The sequence below is a fragment of the Physeter macrocephalus genome, chromosome 16, assembly GCF_002837175.3.
Source record: "Physeter macrocephalus isolate SW-GA chromosome 16, ASM283717v5, whole genome shotgun sequence".
Lineage (NCBI taxonomy): Eukaryota > Metazoa > Chordata > Mammalia > Artiodactyla > Physeteridae > Physeter > Physeter macrocephalus.
The window spans coordinates 27151616-27176845 of NC_041229.1; the positions used below are offsets into that span (position 1 = coordinate 27151616).

Consider the following 25230-nt stretch of genomic DNA (forward strand, 5'->3'; position numbering starts at 1 on the left):
ACGGGAGAGGCCGCAGCAGTGAGAGGCCCGCGTACCGCAAAAAAAAAAAAAAAAAAAAAAAAAAAAAAAAAAAAAAAAAAAGTGCTATAATATAGGCTGGTGTCCCGTCAATCTAGGATTTTTTGTAGAACCAAAACCTTTGAGAATACAGCCAAAATTTTTACATATATGGAAAAATAAATAGTTGTAATGGATAAGAAATTTACAGAGAAATTATAGACATTGTCTAAGAAAAAATTATGCTTGTTACTATGCCTATTTATATTTTAAATGTAATTTATTATTTTTAATATTTGTGGCAGAGTCCACTAGCATCTATTCACTTCTTCTTCCTGGCACTCAGTTACACTACATTTCTGGGTCTTGCTTGCAGTTACTGGTGGCTGAGCGAGTAAGTCTTTCTCAATGGAAATCCAGTAGAAATGATATGAACCAATTTCAAGCTTGACACATTTCACCTCTTATGTGTACTTTGTACTTTTTCCTGCTAGCTGATGGCAGATGACAGGGATGGATTTGTAGGATACCAACACCACAAAATAAAAGGATCCCGGGTCCCCAAACACCAAGTAGAGGAAAGCCCTTCTCCCCATAACTTGAAAACCCACTATTGAGTCACGACTTCTCTTTTCTTCATCTTGGAATGTTTGGGTCTTTTTGTTATAGCAGCCTGTTGTATTCTAGCCAGAACAGAGCTATATTGAGTCCTTTATGCCTGTCTAATATCCAAATATATTCCATATTCTCAGACCTGGCTCAAATTCACTATCTTCTGTGCAGCCTTCCTATTACTTTTATTTTGATGTAAATGGTATCTTCCTGATCAGATTTCTTATACTAATCTAATGACTATTAATTAGAGTGAAACATCTGCCTGTAGGCTTCTTGGCCATCAAAACAGAAAAAGTTCCATATTCTTACTTCCAGGTACAAAACATGCCAGATCATGGATGGAAATAAAGATTTCTCTGGTGTTAAATTCTAAAATATGTTTCAAACATGGAACTTCATATAGGGAAGACAGTGATATATAATAGAAAACGCGTTCAACAACATGCCTGCAACAAATATAATGAATAGATGCAATAGTATGGTAAGTTATAGCATCTTTTGATTGTCATGGTTGGCAGCTCTGCAGGGTGCCAAGGTGAAACATAGTAAACAAGTAATTGATGTTTTCCCGCCTCAATCCAAAAATCAGTCTTATACTTATTTGACAACACACTGTTTAGAAATTCTCCATAAGGTATAATATCTGTATGCCAGATTAAAAAAAAAAAGAATTGAACAGCTATCAGTTGTGACTGTGATTGTCACCAAGTCTGACTTCGATGACAGCAAGTTCTGAGTTGTTGGTTGATGGTGAATCCATTGCATTTGAGACCAGAAAAGCATATGCTTTGACTGTTATCATTTTGTGGACATTAGGAAACCTAATCCAGACTCTTTATTAATAGAAGGCTTTCAAAGACACCTAATGAAACAGTCAGAATACACACAAACATGCACACACACACACACACACACACACAGATTTCTGGGTCTGTTCCAACTTGCTTAAGATCACAGAGTCATTCTGTGCAGTATAACTGTATTACATTCTAAAGCAGATGTTATCATTGCAGTTCAATAAATATCTGCTTTGGCATGTCTAGTTTGAGCAATACAGATTCCTGGTGAATCTGAATAAAATAATTATTTGGAAATACATCCATTAAGATGGGTTTACTAAATATTAACCAATTACATTTTGAAAGACAACTGATGTTATTTTATAATAGATTATACTAGTCTTAGGTCTAATAATATTTAGGTACCAGGCTCAATTGTTGATTGAGGGCATTGTTAATTTGTGACATATTATTATTCTACTATGGGGACTTGTCCATCATTTATTATAGGGAAATGTCAACAAGGTTATGTAGAAGTGGTATCAGATCATTAAAATGTTAAGAAATTGAACACAATCTAATTATGTGACACATATTCTCCAGCACAATATCTTATATATAAAAGTTGCACCAATAATTTTAAGTCTCAATTTTATGTTGATTTGGTTTCTTTTAGTTTTTTAGAATTTAAAGTATTTCACAACTAATTTTTATAATTCTTAGTTTAAAAATTACAAAAATAAGATTGAGATCAATTCCTAAAAAAAAAAATATTTAATTTTAGTTTATCAAATGTAGCCTGTAAATAATGTTTCTGTAAATTTGAATTTGGAAGTTGAGATATAATTTCTACAATTCTCACATAAAAGAAGCTCAAAACATATTTTGTAAAACCTAAATCATGTAGACTTTGTCTAAAGGCCTTTCTAAGTTTAGTGGTTTCTATATTATCATTATAACAAAGAAAATTAGCTTAGCATAGCTGTGCTCACTAAGTACCATACAAGTTCTAAAGCCTGCCACTGCACAAGTTAATTGTTTTCCTGACAGCTATACCTACTACAGTTCCTCTGGGTCAGTTGCTAATAATTGTTAAATTGTCCTTTTGTTACTTTAATGGTCACGAGCTACTTTAAATTTCCATTCTGGTTTCTGTTTGTGCATCTTTAAAATATTTTATGCTCTTAATTAGCACATATTAATTAATAATTCCTGAACTATTTTCCCTGAGTAATTTAACAACAAACCCAATTTTAAAAGCTTCTCATACAAGATAGAGAAACAGGTAGTTGAAAATTTACTGAAAGCTTATGTTCCCACAGATCATTAAGGAAAGAAAAAACACTTGCAGTTAAAATTGGAATATATAATTCATGATGGTGTTTTTGTAAATTAATCATGGGTTTAATTTATTAAAGGATTAGAGATAAATTTGAAAATTCCCATAATCCTATCAGTTTAACAAATAATTTCATTTTATAAATTTCCTTTGTGTATGTGTCCATAGGTACACAATTAAATGTATTCAGAATGTTTTTCTGTACTATGTTGCAATAGTAACCTGTTATTTAGTAGAAAAGTTTTGCTTAGATTTCTAATGATAAACACTATTTTTATATCTCCATCATGAAATTAAACATCTCATCATATAGAAAAAAATATTGAATAATATTTACCTTTCTAAATTGTATTTAAATTTAATATATGGTTTCTGTTTATGAAATCATTTTTCCAGTGCCTTTTTTAAACACTGTTTTCATATTTTTTGAGCATTCACTAGTTATGAGGAATGGTCTGAAGTCAAATGTATTTTTAAATCTGGACTGCAATGATTTATTCATAGGTAATTCACTCAAAGCTTTTTCAGTGTTAAAAAAAAAAGACTGCATGAAAAAGATTCACTAATTATGGTAAAGGGTACAAGTAATGTGATTTTTAAATTATGCACAAAAATAGGACTGGTTGAAGTTTTGAAATATTTTTTTTTTTTTTTTTTGCGGTACGTGGGCCTCTCACTGCTGTGTCCTCTCCCATTGTGGAGCACAGGCTTCGGACGCGCAGGCTCAGTGGCCATGGCTCACCGGCCCAGCCACTCTGCGGCATGTGGGATCTTCCTGGACCGGGGCACGAACCCGCGTCCCCTGCATCGGCAGGCGGACTCTCAACCACTGCGCCACCAGGGAAGCCCTGAGATAATCTTTTTATTGAGAAGCAAATATGAATTGACTTTGAAACCTTCATGTCTATGGGAAGAAGTTTGCATTTCCATTTCTATGATATTTTCTCATTCCAAATAAGATTAAAAAATTAGTGAATTAAATGGCTGACATAGCATGAATAGGAATATGCCTATAGACCTTTTCAGTTCCCTTTAGTTTATCTTTCTTATCTGAAGATTTTACTTTTTCTATCTAGACATTCTACATATAAATCTCTTGGACAGCTTAACATGAATTAGATACACCAGTTCTTTATTATACGGGAAAAAAATCCACCAATACTTTCCAGTGTCCTAGTATGAGATGTTGGCCACAGAGATGCACCAACCAATATGTGTATTCATTTGAAGAGATTGGCTTTCTTGATAAATAAGAGTAAATTGAAGCCATTTTTCTAATTATTCATGATAACAATTCTTTACATATATAAGAATTTATAACCTATAACATCCATGTATTTTAAAGCTGAATCTTCCCAAAAAATGCTGTAATAAAGGGTAAAGGAAAGAAACACTGACATTTATTTCCAGCCAATTATTTTTAGAATATTTTACATTTAATTCTCACAAGTTTTCAAAATAAGTGTTGTGGTATCCCCATTTTACGAGGGTGAAACAGCAGTTTAGAGAGGTTTGAAACTTGTCCAATAGTACAGCTTTAGTAAATTGCTGAGCCAGAATAGAATTGAGTCTCAAGGATGATATATTTCCCAACCCTGAAGGACTGATGCCACATCTTAAAAAGATTATATCAGCAAAATTGCCTATAATGTATGGAACATGCTTAATCAATATTTATTTCATGAAATAACCTCTCTTTCCTATATCACCATCCTTGTAATATCTTCTTAAAGTCGCTCTCATAGAAATAGTGTTCTGAGTTAAAGAAGAGTATTTTATTGACATTTTCAGAGTGGTTGCTATTTTGTTCATTTTCAGTTTTTTTTCCCCAAAGGGAATGCATAGATGAAATCCATATAAATCAAGTTCTATATAATGAGAAAAAGTTTGGACTAAAACACAATTATGCTGTAACACATGAAGGAATAATTTTTCTTCTCTTCATAATTTTATTTTTAGAATGTTGTTTTGAACCAAATTAGGTGAATAAATTTGAGTTACACAGGTCAGAGGTGTATTGTGTATACTTTGACAATAATCTGTATGCTTTAGCAATGATTCACTATATTGATATTTATGATATTCAAATAAATAAATTAATTGAGTTTGCTTAATAATGTGGCTGATAAATGGAATACTGACTGCCATATCAGTAAACAAATGATGTCACAGTCATCAGCGATTGCAGCCACTGCGAACTGTGAGCTGGTGAGCCCTGAGGAAACTCAGGATGTCAAAATACAGAATAGTGGCCCCAGGTAGCTGAGATACATATCATGAGGAATTATTTCAGTGAGCACAGACTCTTGCATCTTCCCATATATAGGAAAGCACTAAATTCCTTAACTTGAGATATCTAGTTTTCTTTAATTAACAATAATCTTTTGACATTCAGACTACTTGCCCTTTGTTGCAAAACGTTTATAATATATAATCTGACTTCCCTCCTGGCCTCCTTGAAGAGGTTCTCTCAGGGTTACTTGAGATGCTGCCTCCTAGGCTTGAAGTCCTAAAAATTCCCACCAAATAGAACATAACTAACTCTCAACTTTTAGGTTGTAAATATTTTTTAAGCCGACATTAGTATATATTTGTGTATGGTATAAAATCAAAATATTGTTTCCGCAAATTACTAAGTGAATTATTCTTTTCTCTATCCCCTTCAAGTATGGTTATGCCATTCATTTCTAACATAGTTAAGTATTTTTGTAGTATTATTATTTTTTGTATTCCATTTTGGTCTCCCCCTACATCCTGGTTTTATCATATATTTTTATTTGAGGGTACATCCTATAAGACAGTGGTACACAGAAAAGTATACTTAAAGAAGTATCATTCCTTTTACATTCTTTCATTTCCATTCCTACCCTCCTTATATTGGTAACCGATCTCATTAGTTTCTGATTTATCTTTCTGATATTTCTTTGGAAGAGATTAGTGGATAAATGTGTTTTTTTCATTGCCCTTTCTTTCTTACATAAAGGATCACATACTATAGGTACTCTTTCACATATCCTTTCTTTTCATGATTGTACAAATGACTTTTTATTTAAAAATACAAAATAAATTATCTATAAGCATGGACAATGAAAATCATTATATATTGTCAACTGAAACTAGTAATTGAGGATTATAGTGAGTTTCTTAAATATCAGACAGCCTTTTCTTCATGTTCTTCAACTGACTTCTCTGAAATTATTGGTGAGAAACATTGTCTCAAGCATCCTGTTATAGTTCATTTAGTAATGGTGAAGAACTGTTCTGGAATTAGAAGTTATCACCCCCTATCCCACCCATTCCACTGATTTCCAGGATCTTTCTCTTCTTTAGCATCCAATAAAGAAGTTCATACAACCTTAGTTGGATCAATAATTCCCTTTTCCACATATTCACAAAAGCTCCAAGCATAGCATCATAACCAACTTCTGAGGAATTTAGCATAATTTTCTCAATTATCAATAATCTTTCAACATCTACATTCTTAACAATGATCACTACAAGAATTTTGAGTGTTATTTTAATAATTTCTATATCATTAAAAAAAATCTTCATTAGCTGCAATTAGTGAGTCTAAGCCTGAAATGTAGCAAAGCAGAACACAACCCCCTCCCAGAACAACGCTTTGTTTAACAGCAACTCATGGAACATCAAGGGCATCTGTAAATTTTTTTTCATTCACTGCAGCATAACTTGTTTAATTAACCTTCAGCACAGCTATTCTACTGAAAATTTTGCCAGAGTCCACTCAGTTTTTCCTTTTCATATTCTTTAGTTATGATATCTGACTGCTAATTGATTTCTTGAATATGTTTTTCAATTTGAGACTGTTAACTTTTTCCTTTTAAGAGCAGAACTTCACCTTTGGTCATAATAGCCTCTCCAACTTTTCCTAAGTCATGAGTCTGAAAATCATCATCATCATGATTTAGGGTCAATCTCTCTTCTCTGAACACTTAGCCACCAGTAGCAATAGCCATGTTTTAAAGCAGGTTTTTCTCTATTGTCACAAACACCTGGAGCTTTGACTGCTACAATCTGAAGACCAGCTTTTAGCCTATTCAAACGGAGCATATTTAGAGCCTCTCCATCAACATCTTCAGCAATTATTATCAAGGGCTACAATGAACATTGGCAATTTCAAGGGCCAGTATAATAGACTAGACACTTTCTTTTCACTCAGTAGAATACAGGCATCCTGAAATACACATTTCTGATCTTTTGATGTATACAAAATGTGAAGAAATATAAACTTAAACTTCAACTTAAATTCTAGTTCATCATTCAGGGTTTTTTTATCCTTTAACATGACTACACCATTTATTCCAATCTTTTTCATTGCATTGGAAATTATATTGCCAATTTCTTTTTTTGCAGAAATCTTAGCAATCAGCAATTTCTTAAAGAGTTGGTACAAGTTTAGACTGCTTCTTGAGTTCAGCAATTACAGCACCTATAGGTAACATTACACCTCTTCTGATTTTCACTGGCTTAACACCTTTGCTAATCTTCTTTAAGACGTCTTTGATAATAGAGTATATCAGTAGGGCAGCAGTGGTGGTGGGCCTACAGTCTTTTCATTTGTATCATTGGCAATATACATATTTTTTCCATTGGTAATATTTTTAACAAATATGCTTTTTCTGTCTCCGTGAATGTCTGCTTAGGTCTTTTTCTTATTTTGCCATTGGGTTTTTGATCCCTTTTTCTTCAGTTTTAAGAGTTCTTTATGTATTAAGGATATTGGCTCTTGTGTTACACATTGCAAATGTTTTCTTCCAGTTAATAAATTGTCTGTGATATTGTTTATGTTATTGTCTTAGCTTCTTTTTTAAACTTTCACTTTCACGTAGTCAAATTTATCAATGTTTTCTTTCATTTCCTCTAGAGTTTGTGAAATAGAAAATATTTTCCTATTGTGAGGATAAAGAGAAATTCATCCCAGTGTTCTTCTAGTTCTTGTTTTCATTTTTTATATTTACATTCCTGATCTATTTGGAGTTTATTTTGGTATATGGTGTGTGATATTTATCAAATTTTATTTTTTTCCTAATGGCCACTCAGTTGTTCTACAACCATTAATTTAAAAAGTCCACCTTTGCCTCATTGATGCCCCACAGATTACCTTGATCATATAATAAGCTTTCTTATGTATTTGAATCTACTTCTGGGTTTTCCATTCTGTTCCTCTGTTCTCTTTATCTATTCATGTGCCAGTACCACACTATTTTAATTACAGCTACTTTGAAGTATATCTTTATAGCTTTCTATCTGGTAGGGCTAATATCCTCTCATAGATTTTCTTTTTCAGTTTTTTCCTGCCTCTTCTTGTATGTTTGTTTTTCCATATGAACTTTATTATTAACTTTATTATTATTTTCTACACCATAAAAAAGCCTGCTAATATTTTGATTAAGATTGAGTTAATTTTATAAGTTAATTAAGGGAGAACTGACATCTTTATAATGTTGAATAGTCTCATACAGGAAGAGGGGACTGTCTCTTTACTTGTTCAAGTATACTTTTACATCTTTCAGGTATGTTTTAAAGTTTTCCTTATAGAGGTAGCACATATTTCTTTTTAAGCTTATTCCAAAATATTTAATCTTCTTTGTTGCAGTTGTTAAAGGGGTTTTCTCTACCCATTCATATCTTTCTTAGACTACTTAAGAAACTCCCAGCAATCACCCATATCTTCCTTCAATCCTTTCTCTACACCAGATCCAGGGTGACCTTTTAAAAATGTAAATTTGTTCATTTTCTTTCGAAGTCCTTCAGAAGCTTCTACATTAAGATGAAGACCAAGTTCCTAGCTAGGCCTAACAAGTCTTCCATCTTCTGGCCTATACAGCCACTTCCCTGTGGACTTTGACTGCACTGGCCATTTTTCTTTCTGTGGGGCCTTTGCCCCCTACTCCCTCAGCCTGAAATGTTCCTCTGCACTTAACCACTATTCACTCACCTAGTGACATCTTAGTCACTTTTCATTACTCAGATCAGTCACTATCTTGAGGATATCTTCCCTGATCCCTAAATTTAGCAAACATTTTGCAAGCTCTCATAGAACCTATAATTTTTATTAGCATTCCCTGCAATTGGAATTAAATAATTAGGTTATAAATTGATTAATAAAAACTTATGGGGAAAGAATTATTTCTTTGGTGGCTGCCAGACAGTGTTGTGTATTATAGACCCTCACTGAATGAAGAAAGTAAACGTGTCCTTTTAAACAAGTATTACATGTTAAGTTGTATTGAATAAGTATTTATTATATTTACAGAGCTGGAGATATCTGTAAGCTTTTGAAATAAATTAGATAACAAAGATATATTTATAATTATAAAACATCAGTGAAGTTTTTGGTCTTCCTCTTTACTTTTTTGAGTATTTGTGCAAAGTCAATTAAGTACTAGTAATTTTACTTTATTTTATTTCTTACAGAAAAGCATTGTCAGCACTTGAATGTACTATGACTAAAATATTAGATGAAGTATAATAGATTAATCCTATAAAAATTCACAAGAAACTGCTCATTCTTTATACATCCCAATAGACTTTGGAATCTAATGCAGAAAAGGCAGAAGGTAATGGGTTTGATAATTTTGAAAATTAAAAATAAAGCCATAGTCTTAATTTTCTTTTATGTTTGTAAGTGCATCAAAAAGTGAATTTATTTTTTCAGAAATGTAAAATGTTTAAAAGGAACATTTAAAAATAATCTATCATTTTGTCTCCATTATGGAATAACTATTATCTCTGTTTACCAGTATTTATTTTTTGGTACACATAGGTTTAAAATAGTTCTAAGAAGAGTACACTTAAAAATGGTACTCTGGAAGAGTCATGCAGAGTTTGGGTCAAATGGCAGAATAGGAGGACCTGGGGTTCACTTCTCCCCACAAGTACATCAAGAATTCATCTACAAGTGGAACAATTCACACAGACCACCTGCTGAGAACTAGCAGAGGACCTCAGAAACCTAATAGGACAAGAAAAGATCCTCGTGTAACTGGGTAGGACAAAAGAGAGAAAAGGAAGAAAAAGAAAAGAGGAAACAGGATTGGATCCGCACCTCTGGTGGAGGAGCTGAAGGAGATGAGAGGTTAACACAACTGGAGAGGCCCCCTCACTGGCAGCTCAATCAGCTGAGATGGAGGGAAGCTTTGGAGGCTATCAGAGGAAATTGTAGCAGCTGGCCTGTGGCAGGTAGGACAGAGAAAGATTTTGACGGACAGTCCGTGCCACAGTTTTGGGCACCCCAGCCTGAGACAGGGGTCCGCCAATGCTGGCGGGGGTTGGGTACTGTAATGTGGAGTTCGGAGAGCAGACCCAAGGAGAGGACTGCTGTTGGCTGTGTGGAGACAGCCTGAGGGGATGGGAGTAAGGGGCCCCACAGCCAGGAATGCTCCTGGAGGAAGCACGGACTGAAATGGAAGGTGTCAGTTCTGAGTGGTGCATGAAGGGCAGGGCCACCATCAAGGCTTCTCTCCTCACACACCAGACCCTGCTCCATGGGCAATGGGAGTGACTCCCACCAAAGCAAGCACTTGTGGCCCAGTCAGTCACCGCCTCTTGCCCCCCACCTAAGCGAACAAGAGTGACCCAGTCAGTAGCTGCATGCCACATCCCATCAAAATGGACCATCATGCCCCAAGTCCCTTCCTTCACCCCATCTCTCCTGGGTGGGGAGCAGACACCTGAGGATGACCCACATGCAGAAGTGGGACGAAAACCAAAGCTGAGCCCCAGGGGCTGTGTGACTAAGGAAGAAGAACTGAAATCTCTCACTGCACCTGCACATGCTACAGATTAAACCCCTGTGATCAGCTTGGTAAACCCAGCAACTGCAGAACACCTGAATGGACAATGGGTGCTTCCACAACTGAGATTTGTCTAGCTTTAGCAACTGTAGACTTTGTGGGCACATGTACATGAAAGTAGGGCCAGGTCAGAGTCTGAGCTGTCCCAACAGTGCCCACAGCGGGTCCAGAGACCTACTAAGAGGTCTTGGAGGGCCTCCAGGGGAGGTAGGGGTTGGCTGTGTGGGAGCAAGGACACTGATAGCAGAGGACCCAGGGAATTTTTAAACTTATTTATTATTTTTATTTCTTACATTTTTAAAATATATTTTTTATTTCTTTATTTTTATATTATTTTTTGTTTTGGGGGGGTGATTTGGGGAGGTTTTTTGGTTGTTGTTGTTTTCTTTGCTTTTTTGTTTGGGTTTTTCTGTTTTTTGTTTTTGTTTTGTTTTTATTGTTTGTTTTTGTTTTTGGGGTTTTTTTCATTATTTACTTTGTTTTTGTCTTGTTTTTGTTTTTATTGTTTTGTCTTGGTTTTTGTTTGTCTGTTTGAATGTTTTGTTTTGGCTGTGCCACAAAGCTTGTGGCATCTAGGTTCCCCTGCTGGGGGCTGAACCTGAGCTCCCAAGGGGGAGCACTGAGTCCTGGCCACTGGACTGCCAGGGAATTCCCGGCCTCAGAGAATATTAATCAGAGTGAGCTCTCCTGGAGGTCCCCATCTTGGCACTATGACCCAGATGCAACCAACTGCCTGCAAGTTCCAGTGCTAGAACACTTCAGGTCAAACAACCAGAAACATAGGAACACAGCCCCACCCATCAGCAGACAAGCTGGCTAAAGTCATGCTAAGCTCACAGACACACCGCTTGACATGGCCCTGCTCACCAGAGGGACAAGACTCAGCTCCACCCACCAGAGGGCAGGCCCCAGTCCCTCCTGCCAGGGGGCCTACACAATCCCTGGGACCAACCTCACCCACCAGGGGCAGACACCAGAAGCAAGAGGAACTACAACCCTGCAGCCTGTGGAAAGGAGACCACAAACACAGCAGACGAAGTAAGACAACAAAGAAATATGCTGCAGAAGAAGGAGCAAGGTAAAAACCTATAAGAACAACAAAATGAAGAGGAGACAAGCAATCTACCTGAAAAAGAATTCAGAGCAATGATAGTAAAGATGATCCAAGATCTCTGATAAAGAATGGAGGCATGGATCCAGAAGATACAAGAAATGTTTAACAAGGACCTAGAAGAACTAAGAACAAACAGTGATAAACAATACAATAACTGAAATGAAAATACACTGGAAGGAATCAATAGCAGAATAACTGAGGCAGAAGAAAGGCTAAGTAAGCTGGAAGATAGAATGGTGGAAATCACTGCCATGGAACAGAATAAAGAAAAAAGCATGAAAAGAAATGAGAATAATCTCAGAGACCTCTGGGACAAGAATAATGTATCAACATTAGAATTATAGGGGTCCCAGAGGAAGAAGAGAAAGAGAAAGGGACTGAGAGAATATTTGAAGGGATTACATTAGGAAACTTCCCTAGCATGGGAAAGGAAATAGTCATCTACATCCAGGAAGTGCGGAGAGTCCCATACAGGATAAACCCAACAAGGAACATGCTGAGACACAAATTAATCAAACTACCAAAAATTAAATACAAAGGAAAATATTAAAAGCAGCAAGGGAAAAACAACAAATAAGATACAAGGGAATCCCCATAAGGTTATCAGCTGTTTTTAAAGAAGAAACTCTACAAGCCAGAAGGAGTGGCAGGATATATTGAAAGGGAAAAACCTACAACCAAGAATAATTTACGCAGCAAGGCTCTCATTTAGATTTGATGGAGAAATCACAAGCTTTAGAGACAAGCAAAAGCTAAGAGAATTCAGCACCACCAAACCAGCTTTAAAACAAGTGCTAAAGGAACGTCCCTAGGCTAGAAACACAGGAGAAGAGAACAAAAGAGGAAGGGAAGAAAAAAGATCTACAGAAAAAACCCAAAACAATTAAGAAAATGTCAATAGGAACATACATATTGATGACTGTCTTAAATGTAAATGGATTAAATGCTCCAACCAAAAGACACAGACTGGCTGAAAGGATACAACAACAAGACTCTTATATATGCTATCTACTAGAGACCCACTTCAGACCTAGGGACACATACAGACTGAAAGTGAGTGGATGGAAATAGATACTCCATGCAATACTCATATCAGATAAAATAGACTTTAAAATAAAGACTGTTACAAGAGACAAGGAAGGACACTACATAATGATCAAGGGATCAATCCAAGAAGAAAATATAACAATTGTAAATATAGATGCACCCAACATAGTGAGCACTTCAATACAAAGGCAAATTCTAACAGTCATAAAAGGGGAAATCAACAGTAACAGAAAAATAGTGGGGAACTTTAACACCCCACTTATACTAATGGACAGATCATCCAGACAGAAAACTAATAAGGAAACAGAATACTTAAATGACACATTAGACCAGATAGACTTAATTGATAATTATAGGACATTCCATCTGAAAGCAACAGAATACACTTTCTTCTCAAGTGCACATGGAATATTCTCCAGGATAATCATATCTTGGATTACAAATCATGCCTGGGTAAATTTAAGAAAATTGAAATCATATCAAGCATCTTTTCTGACCACAACACTATGAAATTACAAATCAGTTACAGGAAAAAAAGAGTTAAAAGCACAAACACATGGAGGCTAAAAAATATGTTACTAAATAATCAATTGATCACTTAAGAAATCAAAGAGGAAATAAAAAAAAATACCTAGAGACAAATGGTGACAAAAACCCAATGTGACCTATGTGACACAGCAAAAGCAGTTCTAAGAGGGAAGCTTATAAGAATACAATCCTACCTCAAGAGAAAAGAAAAATCTCTATTAAACAACCTATCATTACACCTAAAAGCAACTAGAGAAAGAAGAAAAAACAAACCACAAAGTTAGTAGAAGGAAAGAAATCATAAAGATCAGAACAGAAATAAATGAAATAGAGAAGAAAAAAAGGAAAGCAAAGATCAATGAAACTAAAAGCTGGTTCTTTTAGAAGATAAACCAAACTAATAAATCTTTAGCAAGACTCTTCAAGGAATAAAAGGGAGAGGACTCAAATCAAAGATTAGAAATGAAAAAGCAGGAGTTATAACTGACACCACAGATATACAAGGATTATAAGACATTACTACAAGCAACCATATGCCAAAATAATGGACAGACTAGAAGAAATTGACAAATTCTGAGAAACATTAAACCTTCCAAGACTGAACCAGGAAGAAATAGAATACATGAACACAATCACTGTAAATTCAATAATTTCACAATTACTGAAATTGAAACTGTGATTAAAAATCTTTCCACAAACAAAAGTCCAGGACCAGATGGCTTCACAGGCAAACTCTATCAAACATTTAGAGAAGAGTTCACACCTACCCTCTTGAAAATCTTCCAAAAAATTGCAGTGGAAGGAACACTCCCAAGATCATTCTACAAGGCCACCATCACCCTGATACCAAAACCAGACAAAGTTATCACAATAAAGAAAATCACAGGCCAATATCACCAATGAACATAGATGCAAAATTCTCAACAAAATACTAGCAAACTGATTCCAACAACACGTTAAAAGGATCATACAGCATGATCAAGTGGGGTTTATCTGAGGGATAACAGAATTCTTCAATATTGGCAAATCAATCAGTGTGATACACTACATTGACAAATTGAAGAATGAAAACTGTATGATTATTTTAATAGATGCAGAAAAAGCTTTTGACAATTCAACAACATTTATGGTAAAAACTCTCCATAAAGAAGGCATAAAGGGAATCTTCCTTAACATAATAAAGGCCATATATGACAAATCCACAGCAAACATGATTCTCAATGGTGAAAAACTGCAAGCACTTCCTCTACAGCAGGAACAAGACAAGGATGTCCACTCTTGCCACTGTTATTCAGCATGGTATTGGAAGTCCTAGCCATGGCAATCAGAGAAGAAAAAAAAAATCCAAATTGAAAAAGAAGATGTAAATCTGTCACTGTTTGCAGATGACATATACATAGGAAACCCTACAGATGCCACTACTAGAGCTAATCAATGAATTTGTTAAAGTTGCAGTAAACAAAATTAATACACAGAAATCTTTTGTATTCCTATACACTAAAAATGAAAGAACAGAAAGAGAAATTAAGGAAACAATCCCCTTTACTGTCACAACAAAAATAATAAAACCCCTGGGCATAAACCTACCTAAGGAGGCAAAAGACCTGTATTCAGAAAACTATAAGATACTGATGAAAGAAATAAAAGATGACACAAACAGATAGAGAGATATACCATGTTCTTGGATTGGAAGAATCAATATTGTAAATGATTATACTACCTAAAGCAGTCTACAGATTCAATGCAATCCCTATCAAATTACCTATGGCATTTCTCACAGAATTAGAACAAAAAATTTTACAATTTGTATGGAAACACAAAAGTCCATGAATAGCCAAAACAATGTTGAGAAAAAAAACACAGCTGGAGGAATCAGACTCCTTGACTTCAGACTATACTACAAAGCTACAGTAATCAAGAAAATATGGTACTGGCACAAAAACAGAAATATAGATCAATGGAAAAAGAAAGTCCAGAGATAAACCCATGCACATACGGTCACCTAATCTATGACAAAGGAGGCAAGAATATACAATGAAGAAAAGACAACCTTCAGAATGGGAGAAAATATTTGCAAACAAAGCAACCAACAAGGGATTGATCTCCAAAATATACAAATAGCTCATGCATCTCAATATCAAAAAAAAAAAACAAGAAAATCAAAAAATAGGCAGAGAATCTAAATAGACATTTCTCCGAAGAAGACCTACAGATGGTTAAAAGTACATGAAAAGATGCTCAACATCTCTAATTATTAGGGAAATGCAAATCAAAACCACAATTAGGTATCACCTCACCCCCTTCAGAATGGCCTTCATTAAAAAATATACTAACAATCAGTGGTGGAGAGGGTGTGCAGAAAAGGGAACCCTCCTACACTGTTGGTGGGAACGTAAACTGGTACAGCTACTGTGGAGAACATTATGGAAGTTCCTTAAAAATCTAAAAATAGAGCTACCATATGATCCAGCAATCCCACTCCTGTGCATATATTCAAATAAAACTATAATTCAAAAAGATACATGCACCTCAATGTTCACTGCAGAACTATTTACAATAGCCAGGACATGGACACAAACTAAATGTCCATCAACAGAGGAATGGATAAAGAAAATGTGGTATTACTCAGCCATAAAATGAAATGAAATTGAGTTATTTGTAGTGAGGTGGATGGACCTAGGGTCTGTCATACAGAGTGCAGTAAGTCAGAAAGAGAAAAACAAATACCATATGCTAACACATATATATGGAATCTAAAAAAAAAAAAGAAAGTCCAGAGATAAACCCATGCACATACGGTCACCTAATCTATGACAAAGGAGGCAAGAATATACAATGAAGAAAAGACAGTCTCTTCGATAAGTGGTGCTGGGAAAACTGGACAGTTACATGTAAAAGAATGAAATTAGTATACTCCCTAACACCAGACACAAAAGTAAACTCAAAATGGATTAAAGACCTAAATGTAAGGCTGGATACTATAAAAATTTAAGAGGAAAACATTCACAGAACACTCTCTGACATAAATCGCAGCAAGATCTTTTTTTGATCCACCTCCTAGAGTAATGAAAATAAAAACAAAAATAAAAAAATGGGACCTAATTAAACTTAAAAGCTTTTGCACAGAAAAGGAAACCATAAACAAAAAGAAAAGACAACCTTCAGAATGGGAGAAAATATTTGCAAACAAAGCAACCAACAAGGGATTGATCTCCAAAATATACAAATAGCTCATGCATCTCAATATCAAAAAAAAAAAAAACAAGAAAATCAAAAAATAGGCAGAGAATCTAAATAGACATTTCTCCGAAGAAGACCTACAGATGGTTAAAAGTACATGAAAAGATGCTCAACATCTCTAATTATTAGGGAAATGCAAATCAAAACCACAATTAGGTATCACCTCACCCCCTTCAGAATGGCCTTCATTAAAAAATATACTAACAATCAGTGGTGGAGAGGGTGTGCAGAAAAGGGAACCCTCCTACACTGTTGGTGGGAACGTAAACTGGTACAGCTACTGTGGAGAACATTATGGAAGTTCCTTAAAAATCTAAAAATAGAGCTACCATATGATCCAGCAATCCCACTCCTGTGCATATATTCAAATAAAACTATAATTCAAAAAGATACATGCACCTCAATGTTCACTGCAGAACTATTTACAATAGCCAGGACATGGACACAAACTAAATGTCCATCAACAGAGGAATGGATAAAGAAAATGTGGTATTACTCAGCCATAAAATGAAATGAAATTGAGTTATTTGTAGTGAGGTGGATGGACCTAGGGTCTGTCATACAGAGTGCAGTAAGTCAGAAAGAGAAAAACAAATACCATATGCTAACACATATATATGGAATCTAAAAAAAAAAAAAGGTCATGAAGAACCTACAGGTAAGATGGGAATAAAGATCTACTAGACCTACTAGACCTACTAAAGAATGGACTTGAGGATATAGGGATGGGGAAGGGTGAGCTGTGACAAAGTGAGAGAGTGGCATGGACATATAAACACTACCAAATGTAAAATAGATAGCTAGTGGGAAGCAGCCACATAGCACAGGGAGATTAGCTCAGTGCTTTGTGACCACCTAGGGGTGTGTCTCTCTAGAGGGAGACACAAGGGGGAAGAGATATGGGGATATATGTATATGTATAACTGATTCACTTTGTTATAAAGCAGAAACCTACACACAATTATAAAGCAATTATACTCCAATAAAGATGTTAAAAAAGAAAAAAAGAAAATGTGGTACATATATACAATGGAATATTACTCAGCCTTAAAAAAGAACAAAATAATGCCATTTGCAGCAATATGGATGGACCTAGAGATTGTTACTCTGAGTGAAGTAAGTCATTCAGAGAAAGCCAAATATCATATGATATTGCTTATATGTGGAATCTGAGAAAAAGGGTACAAATGAAATTATCTACAAAACAGAAATAGAGTTACAGATGTAGAAAACAAACTATGGTTAACAGGTGATAAGTGGTGGTGGGGGGAGGGATAAATTGGAAGATTGGGATTGACATATACACACTACTATGTATAAAATAGATAACTAATAAGGAACTACTGCATAGCACAGGGAACTCTACTTAATGCTCTGTAATGGCCTATATGGGAAAAGAATCTAAAAAAAAAAGAGTGGATATGTATATGTATAACAGATTCACTTTGCTGTACACCTGAAACTAACACAACATTCTGAATCAACTATGCTCCAAAAAAAATTCTATTTTGTCCTTTCACTTAATGTTATTTCACAAATACTTCTCAGTACTGCTTTATATTTTTGAAACCTATCATTTTAAAATTGTCTTTATTATTTATTTATTTTATTTGTATTTTTGGCTGAATCGGGTCTTAGCTGCAGCACATGGGATCTTCTTTGAGGCATGCGGGATCTTTCATTGTGTCACATGGGCTCTTCGTTATAGTGCACGGGCTTCTCTCTAGTTGTGGTGCATGGGCTCAAGTGTGCTTGGACTCTATAGTTGTGGCGTGCAGGCTCCAGAGCACGTGGCCTTTGTAGTTTGTGGTACACGGGCTCTAGTTGAGGCCCACGGGCTCCGTAGTTGTGACACACAGGCTTAGTTGCCCTGCAACATGAGGGATCTTAGCTCCCTGACCAGGGATCGAACCTGCTTCCCCTGCATTGTATGGCAGATCCTTTACCACTGGACCACCAGGGAAATCCCTGAAACATATCATTTTAATGGAAATATAAGTTTCATTACAATGACATCTCCAATCTATTTAACAATTTATCAATTTTTGAGTTTTTTTGTTTTTTGCTTTTTTTAGGAATTACTGCAACTACACAGCCCTGCCTACTCAGCTCCCTGTGCAAACATGTTGTAATGTCTTTGTGCAGAACTTTTTAATTACTTAATTTTTGAATTATTTCTTTGGAATAAATTATAAGAAATGACATTATGAATCAGAAAGTCGGATAAAATCATTTTGTTTTAATATTAAATTCTTCTCCAAGAGAACAATAACAAATTACTATTTAATTGATATTTATTCATAAGTCTCTCTGTTCTATTGCATCTTCCATGTGTAGTTTGATTGTCCTTATTTTAAATACAAGATTAGATGTGGATAAGAATCCCTGCCAACACTGGGCAAGTCATTTATCCTATCTGTTCTTCAGTTTCCTTAACTTTAAATGGCGATAATATCACATATCTTATAGGACTAAATGCATTAATATATGCAAAATGTTTAGAACAATGGCTGGCATACCTCAAACATTATGTATGACTGATATCAGCATCATGATGATGTAAGATGTTTCTATTTTTTTTCCCTTTTCAGTCAAGGATTAGACGCCCTTCCATGAACAAAAGCACATTTTCTGGGAGTTGTGGGATCCAACATTACATGACGAGGGACCTAGGAGAAATCTTGCCCATTTGTGCATCCAAACCAGGCAGACAGACTGTTCAGGCTGTGGAACTGGCAAAGTAGCCAACCTGCCTCACCCCTGTTACCAAGGTCAGGAAAAGACCTGGAGAGTGCTGACCTGGTAAGATACCCACAAATGAGAGAGAAACTGTAGAAGTCCAGCCTCTTAAGGGGAAATTCTAGCACACCATTGGAGAAAAAAATGTATATGAGTTATAGAATGCAGTGAAGATGGTAAGAACTTTAACAGTGCTGTCCCCACTCCCACCCCCCCATCCCATGCAACACCACATGGGGATGACCTATCAGTCAGTGGCCACCCTTCTTGCAAGGGAAAAGGACAACAGTAACCCATTTCTCTCCAGCAGCACCCAGAGTACTGAGGCAGGATCTCCATGACTGGGAAGAGGGAGCTGATCAAGAAAGAGGAAGATAACGACATCAAAGGGATTAAAGGGATGCAGTTCCTGCAGACTGCACTGCAGACTTCATCAGGAAGCTCACCTGTGAGTTTCTGGGAGTACCTCACCTGAGCATCTCCCTACTAGGTCTGCAGGCACCCCCAATGCCACAAGTGGTAAACACACACCACCCACCACACTGAGGCAGCTTCTTGTGCATGTTCCAAAGTGCAGAGGGAAGAGTGAGCTACAGCAGACAGGAAATACACTCAGAAAACAGGCCAGGGTCTGTGGGCAAGGGAGAAACCACACATTTCAGCTATGGTGCCACCTTTTGAAAAACAAAAGAAAGGTTTCCAGTAGCAGTTGGTGAGTTGTAAGAACCAGAAAAGACATCAAAGCTTAAGAATTCTGCCACAAGAGGGAGCAAGAAGAGTAGAATGTACCTATACAAAGGCAGAGAAAAGCGCAGATTTTTTTCCTTGGGCTCTCATATTGGAAAAGATACAGCACCAGTGAACAGAATAACCCAGCTGAAGGACACTAGCAAAGATTTAAGGAGGTGTCTGCTATGTCAAATATGAAAGCATCAATGTAAAACTACAAAGAACATCAAAAATCAACGGAATGTTATTATAAAAGATAAAAATGATTCTCCAATAACTGAGCTCAAGGTCATGGAGGTTCATGATCTAATTCATAAATAACTAAAAATAGCTGTTTTTAAAGAAACTCAACAAGTTACAAGAAAACTCAGAAAGACATTTCAATGAAATCATGAAAAAAGTACATAATTAAAATGAGATATTTACGAAAAGAACAGAAATCATAAAAAAGAACTAAACAGAAATTCTGAAGCTTAAAAATTCCATGAATGAAGTAAAATATACAATAAAGAGCATCTGCAGTAGAACAGGACAAATGAAGATATAATAAATGAGTTAGAGGACATAGATGTTGAAATAACTCACTTAGAAGAGAACAAAGAAAAAAGAATGAAAAAGAACAAAGAAAGTCTATGTGATCTATAGGATTCCATAAAAAGCACAAAGAATTATCAGAGTCCAGAAGGAGAAGACAGGGCAAAGGGGTTAGAAAGTTTACTTAAAGAAATAATAGCTGAGAACTTCCCAAACCTGGGAGAGAATTGGACATCCAAGTTCATGAAGCTGATAGATCACCCTATTATTTCAATGCAAAAAGACCTTCTCCAAGACACATTGTACGGAAACTATCAAAAATCAAAGATAAAGAAAAATTCTAGAAGCAGCCAGGGATTGATTGTAACCTACAAAGAAACCTCCATTAGGCTATCAGTATAAATGTATAAATGTATCAGTACTATGTATAAAATCAACATACAGAAATCAGTTGCACTAACAACCATACATAAACAACAAAACAGCTGAAAAGTAAATAAAGAAAACTATCACATTCATAGTAGCATCAAAAACAATAAAATACTTAGGAATAAATTTGACCAAGGTTGTATAAGATTTGTACAATGAAAACTATAAGACTTTGATGAAAAAAACTGAAGAAGACACACATAAATGGAAAGATTGCTGGGTTCATGGATCAGAAGAATTAATATTGTTAAAATGTACATAATACGCAAAGCCATCTATAGATTCAATGCAATCCCTGTCAAAATTCCAGTGACATTTTTCACAGAAATAGAAAAAGAGCTGTCCTAAAATTTGTATGTATCCACAAAAGACTCCAAATAGCCAAAGCAATCATGAAAAAGAAAAACAAAGCTGGAGACATCACATTTTCTGATTTCATACTGTATTACAAAGCTATAGTAATAAATTAGAACAGTATGGTACTGACATAAAAATAGACACATAGACCAATGGAATAGAATCAAGAGCACAGAAACAAACTCCCCATTTTCAGTCAACTAATATTTGACAAGGGAGCCAAGAACACTCAATGAGGAAAGAATAGTCTCCAACAAATGGTGTAAAAACTTGATAACCACATGAAGAAGAAATTGGACCCCTCTCTTACCTCACTCTGAAAAATTTACTCAAAGTGGATTAAAGACTTAAACATAAGACCTAATAGGATAAAACTCCTAGAAGAAAACATAGGGAACAGCTCCTTGACATTAGTCTTGGCAAAGATTTTTTAGATAAGACACTGGAAGCATAAAAACAAAAATCAACAAGTGGGACTACATCAAACTAAAAAGCTTCTGCACAGCAAAAGAAACAATTAACAAAATGAAAAGGCAAGTGTGGAATGGGAGAAAATATTTGCCAACCATATTGAATTGGGGTTAACATCCAAAAATATATAATGAACTCATATAATTTGATTAAAAAAATCTGTTTAAAAAATGAGCAGAGGAACTAGATATTCTCCAAAAAAGACATCCAAATAGCCAACATGTACATTAGAAAATGCTTGACATCACTAGTCATCAGGTAAACACAAATAAAAAATCAATGAGGTATCACTGCACATCTGTTAAAATGGCTATCATCAAGTAGACAAGAGATAACAAGTGTTGGCGAGGATGTGGAGATGTTTACTATTGGTGGGAATGTAACTTGTACAGCCACTATGGAAAGCAATATGAAGGTTCCTCAAGAAATAAAAATAGAACTACCATTTGATCTAGCAATTCCATTTCTGGATATACAGGCAAACCTTGGAGATATTGCTGGTTTGGTTCCAGACCCCTGCAATAAAGTGAATATCACAACAAAGAAAGTCATGCAAATTTTTTGGTTTCTGAGTGCAGATAAAAGTTATCTTTACACTATATTGTAGTTTATTAAGTGAGCAACAGCATTATATCTAAAAAAACAATGCACATACCTCAATGTAAAATGGTTTAATGCTAAGAAGTGCTAACCATCACCTGAGCCTCCAGTGAGTGCTAATGTTTTTGCTGGTGGAGGATCTTGCCTTGATGCTGATGGCTGCTAACTGATCGGTGGTGGTTGCTGAAGGTTGGGGTGGCTGTGGTACTTTCTTAAAATAAAACAACACTGAAGTTTGCTGCATCAATTGACTATTCCTTTCACAAACAATTTCTCTGTAGCATGCAATGCTGTTTGCTAGCATTTTACCCACAATAGAACTTTCAAAATTAGAGTAGATCCTCTCAAGTCCTCCTGCTATTTCATCAGCTAAGTTTATGTAATATTCTAAACCCTTTGTTATCATTTCAACAATCTTCACAGTGTCTTCACCAGAAGTAGATTCCATCTCAAGAAATCACTTTCTTTGCTCATCCATAAGAATCAACTCTTCATCTGTTAAAGTTTTATCATGAGATTGCAGCAATTCATTCTGTCACATCTTCAGTCTCCACTTCTAATTCTAGCTCTCTTGCTATTTCCACCACATATGCAGTTACTTCCTCCACTGAAGTCTTGAATCCCTCAAAGCCATCCATGAGGGTTAGAATCAACTTCTTTCAAACTCCTGTATATGTTAATATTTTGACCTCTTCCCATGAATATTAATGTTCTTAATGGCATCTAGAATTGTGAATCCTTTCCAAAGGGGTTTCAATTTACTTTGCCCAGATCCATTAGAGGAATCACTAACGATAATAAGACTTGAAAGGCAAAATTACTCCTTGATCCATGGGCTGCAGAACGGATGCTATGTTAGCAGGCATGAAAACAACATGAATCTCACTATACCTCTCCATCAGAACTTTGGGGTGGCAAGATGCATTGTCAATGAGCAGTAATATTTTGAAAGGAATTTTTTTTCTGGGCAGTAGGTCTCAAGAGTGGGCTTAAACTATTCAGTAAACCATGCCGTAAACTGATGTGCTGTCATCCAGGCTCTGTTGTTCCATTTATAGAGCATAGGCAGAGTAGATTCAGCATAATTCTGAAGGGGCCTAGGATTTTGGGAATGATAAATGAGCACTGGCTTCAACTTAAAGTTGAAGTTAGACTCTAACAAGAGAATCAGTCTGTCCTTTGAAGCTTTAAAGTCTTCTCTACCTTTGAAAGTCTTAGAAGGTATCTCCTTCCAATATAAGGCTGTTTCGTCTACATTGAAAATTTGTTGTTTAGTGTGGAAAAAAATGCAATATCAAGAAGCACAATTAAGTGAAGAGCAATAAAATGAGATATGCTAGTATTATACACACACATACACACACACACACACACACACACACAGAGGAATATTATTCAACCATGAAAAAGAAAGAAATCCTGCAACATGCACAACAATATGGTTGGACCTTGAGAGCATTACATTAAGTGAGATAAGTCAGACAAAGAAAAACAATACTGTATGATATCACTTATATGAGGAATCTAAGAAACTAAATTCATAAAAACAGAGAGTAGAATGATGGTTACAAAGGACGGAGGGTGGGATAATTGGGAAGATGTTGTTTAAGGGTACAAACTAGCAACTAGTAGATAAATAAGTTCTGGAGCTGTAATGCACAGAATAGTGATTACAGACAACAATACTGTATTATACATTTCAAAGTTGCTAAGAGACTATATCTTAGTTGTTCCCACTACAGAAAAGAAGTTATAATTATGAGACATGATACAGGTTTTAGCTAATTCTATGGTGGTGATCATATTGCAATATATAAATATATTAAATTGCATTGTATACCTTAAACTTACATAATGCTATATGTTAATTATATATCAATAAAAATTTTAAAAGCTATACATGTTAGTATCATTACTGTGATTTGTTAATACTTAAAAAAATATTTTTATTGTATGAATTTCTTTCTATTCCTGTTTCCATCAGCCATTAGTTATATGTTTCCCATTCTTTGGTATTCCTATTATCTTTATTAATAATATTTTTATTTTATTTGGTTTTTTAGTTATATATATATATGTGTGTATAGTTAAATATCTTACAATTATATTTATCAGTTTACCTTTGTATTTTCCTGTATTACTTCAGAATCTTCTGAATGACCTGAATATTAAATTTTGTTTTCAATTGTTTCATTTTATTTTTATTTAATTTGAACTTATTCTGGTTTGTCTTTGAAGCTGTAGATAGCTATAAGTTAACGTTTCTTCAATGACTAGAAGAAAGTGTGTTAGAATAAAAGTGCCTTGAGAAAATATTAATATATATTACTGTGGTCACATATTTCCTCTACAGCAAAAAATAAAAAATTTTACAGTTTTAAGTCACACACCTAACTTTAGGGGAAGTCACTTTAAAGTTTGATAGTATCAGGTTTGAATGTGTATTATGCTTATTAATTTATTCTTACTCATTTTCTGGTGTTACAAATCCAATAATTAACACTTTTCATGTAGAAGAGGTTAAATAAAGTGTAATCTTAATCAATGATTTATCCACACTGTTTAATTGCATTCAAGGAGGTTAAATATTATGTTTGCCTTACACTTGCTGAAAGTGTTAGCCAATACTTTAAATAAACCTTGTTTCATATTCATATGAACACACGTACTCTCTCCAATAATCGAAGTGAATTTTTGATCAACATGTAATGGATAGGTTCTGCTTTGAAATAAAGAATAGCTTTAATTTAAAATCACATTTGTATGGGACCTAATGAAATTTAAAAGCTTTTGCACAGCAAAGGAAACCATAAACAAGACCAAAAGACAACCCTCAGAATGGGAGAAAATAGTTGCAAATGAAGCAACTGACAAAGGATTAATCTCCAAAATTTA

General features: G+C 35.1%; 1 protein-coding gene and 1 pseudogene across 2 annotated transcripts in view; both read right to left on the minus strand.

Moving 5' to 3' along the window:
* Nucleotides 1-25230, minus strand: part of GRIA4 (glutamate ionotropic receptor AMPA type subunit 4) — a 529194-nt gene that overhangs the window by 419375 nt on the left and 84589 nt on the right. The window lies entirely within an intron of this gene.
* Nucleotides 5998-7193, minus strand: LOC102989504 (60 kDa heat shock protein, mitochondrial-like; annotated as a pseudogene).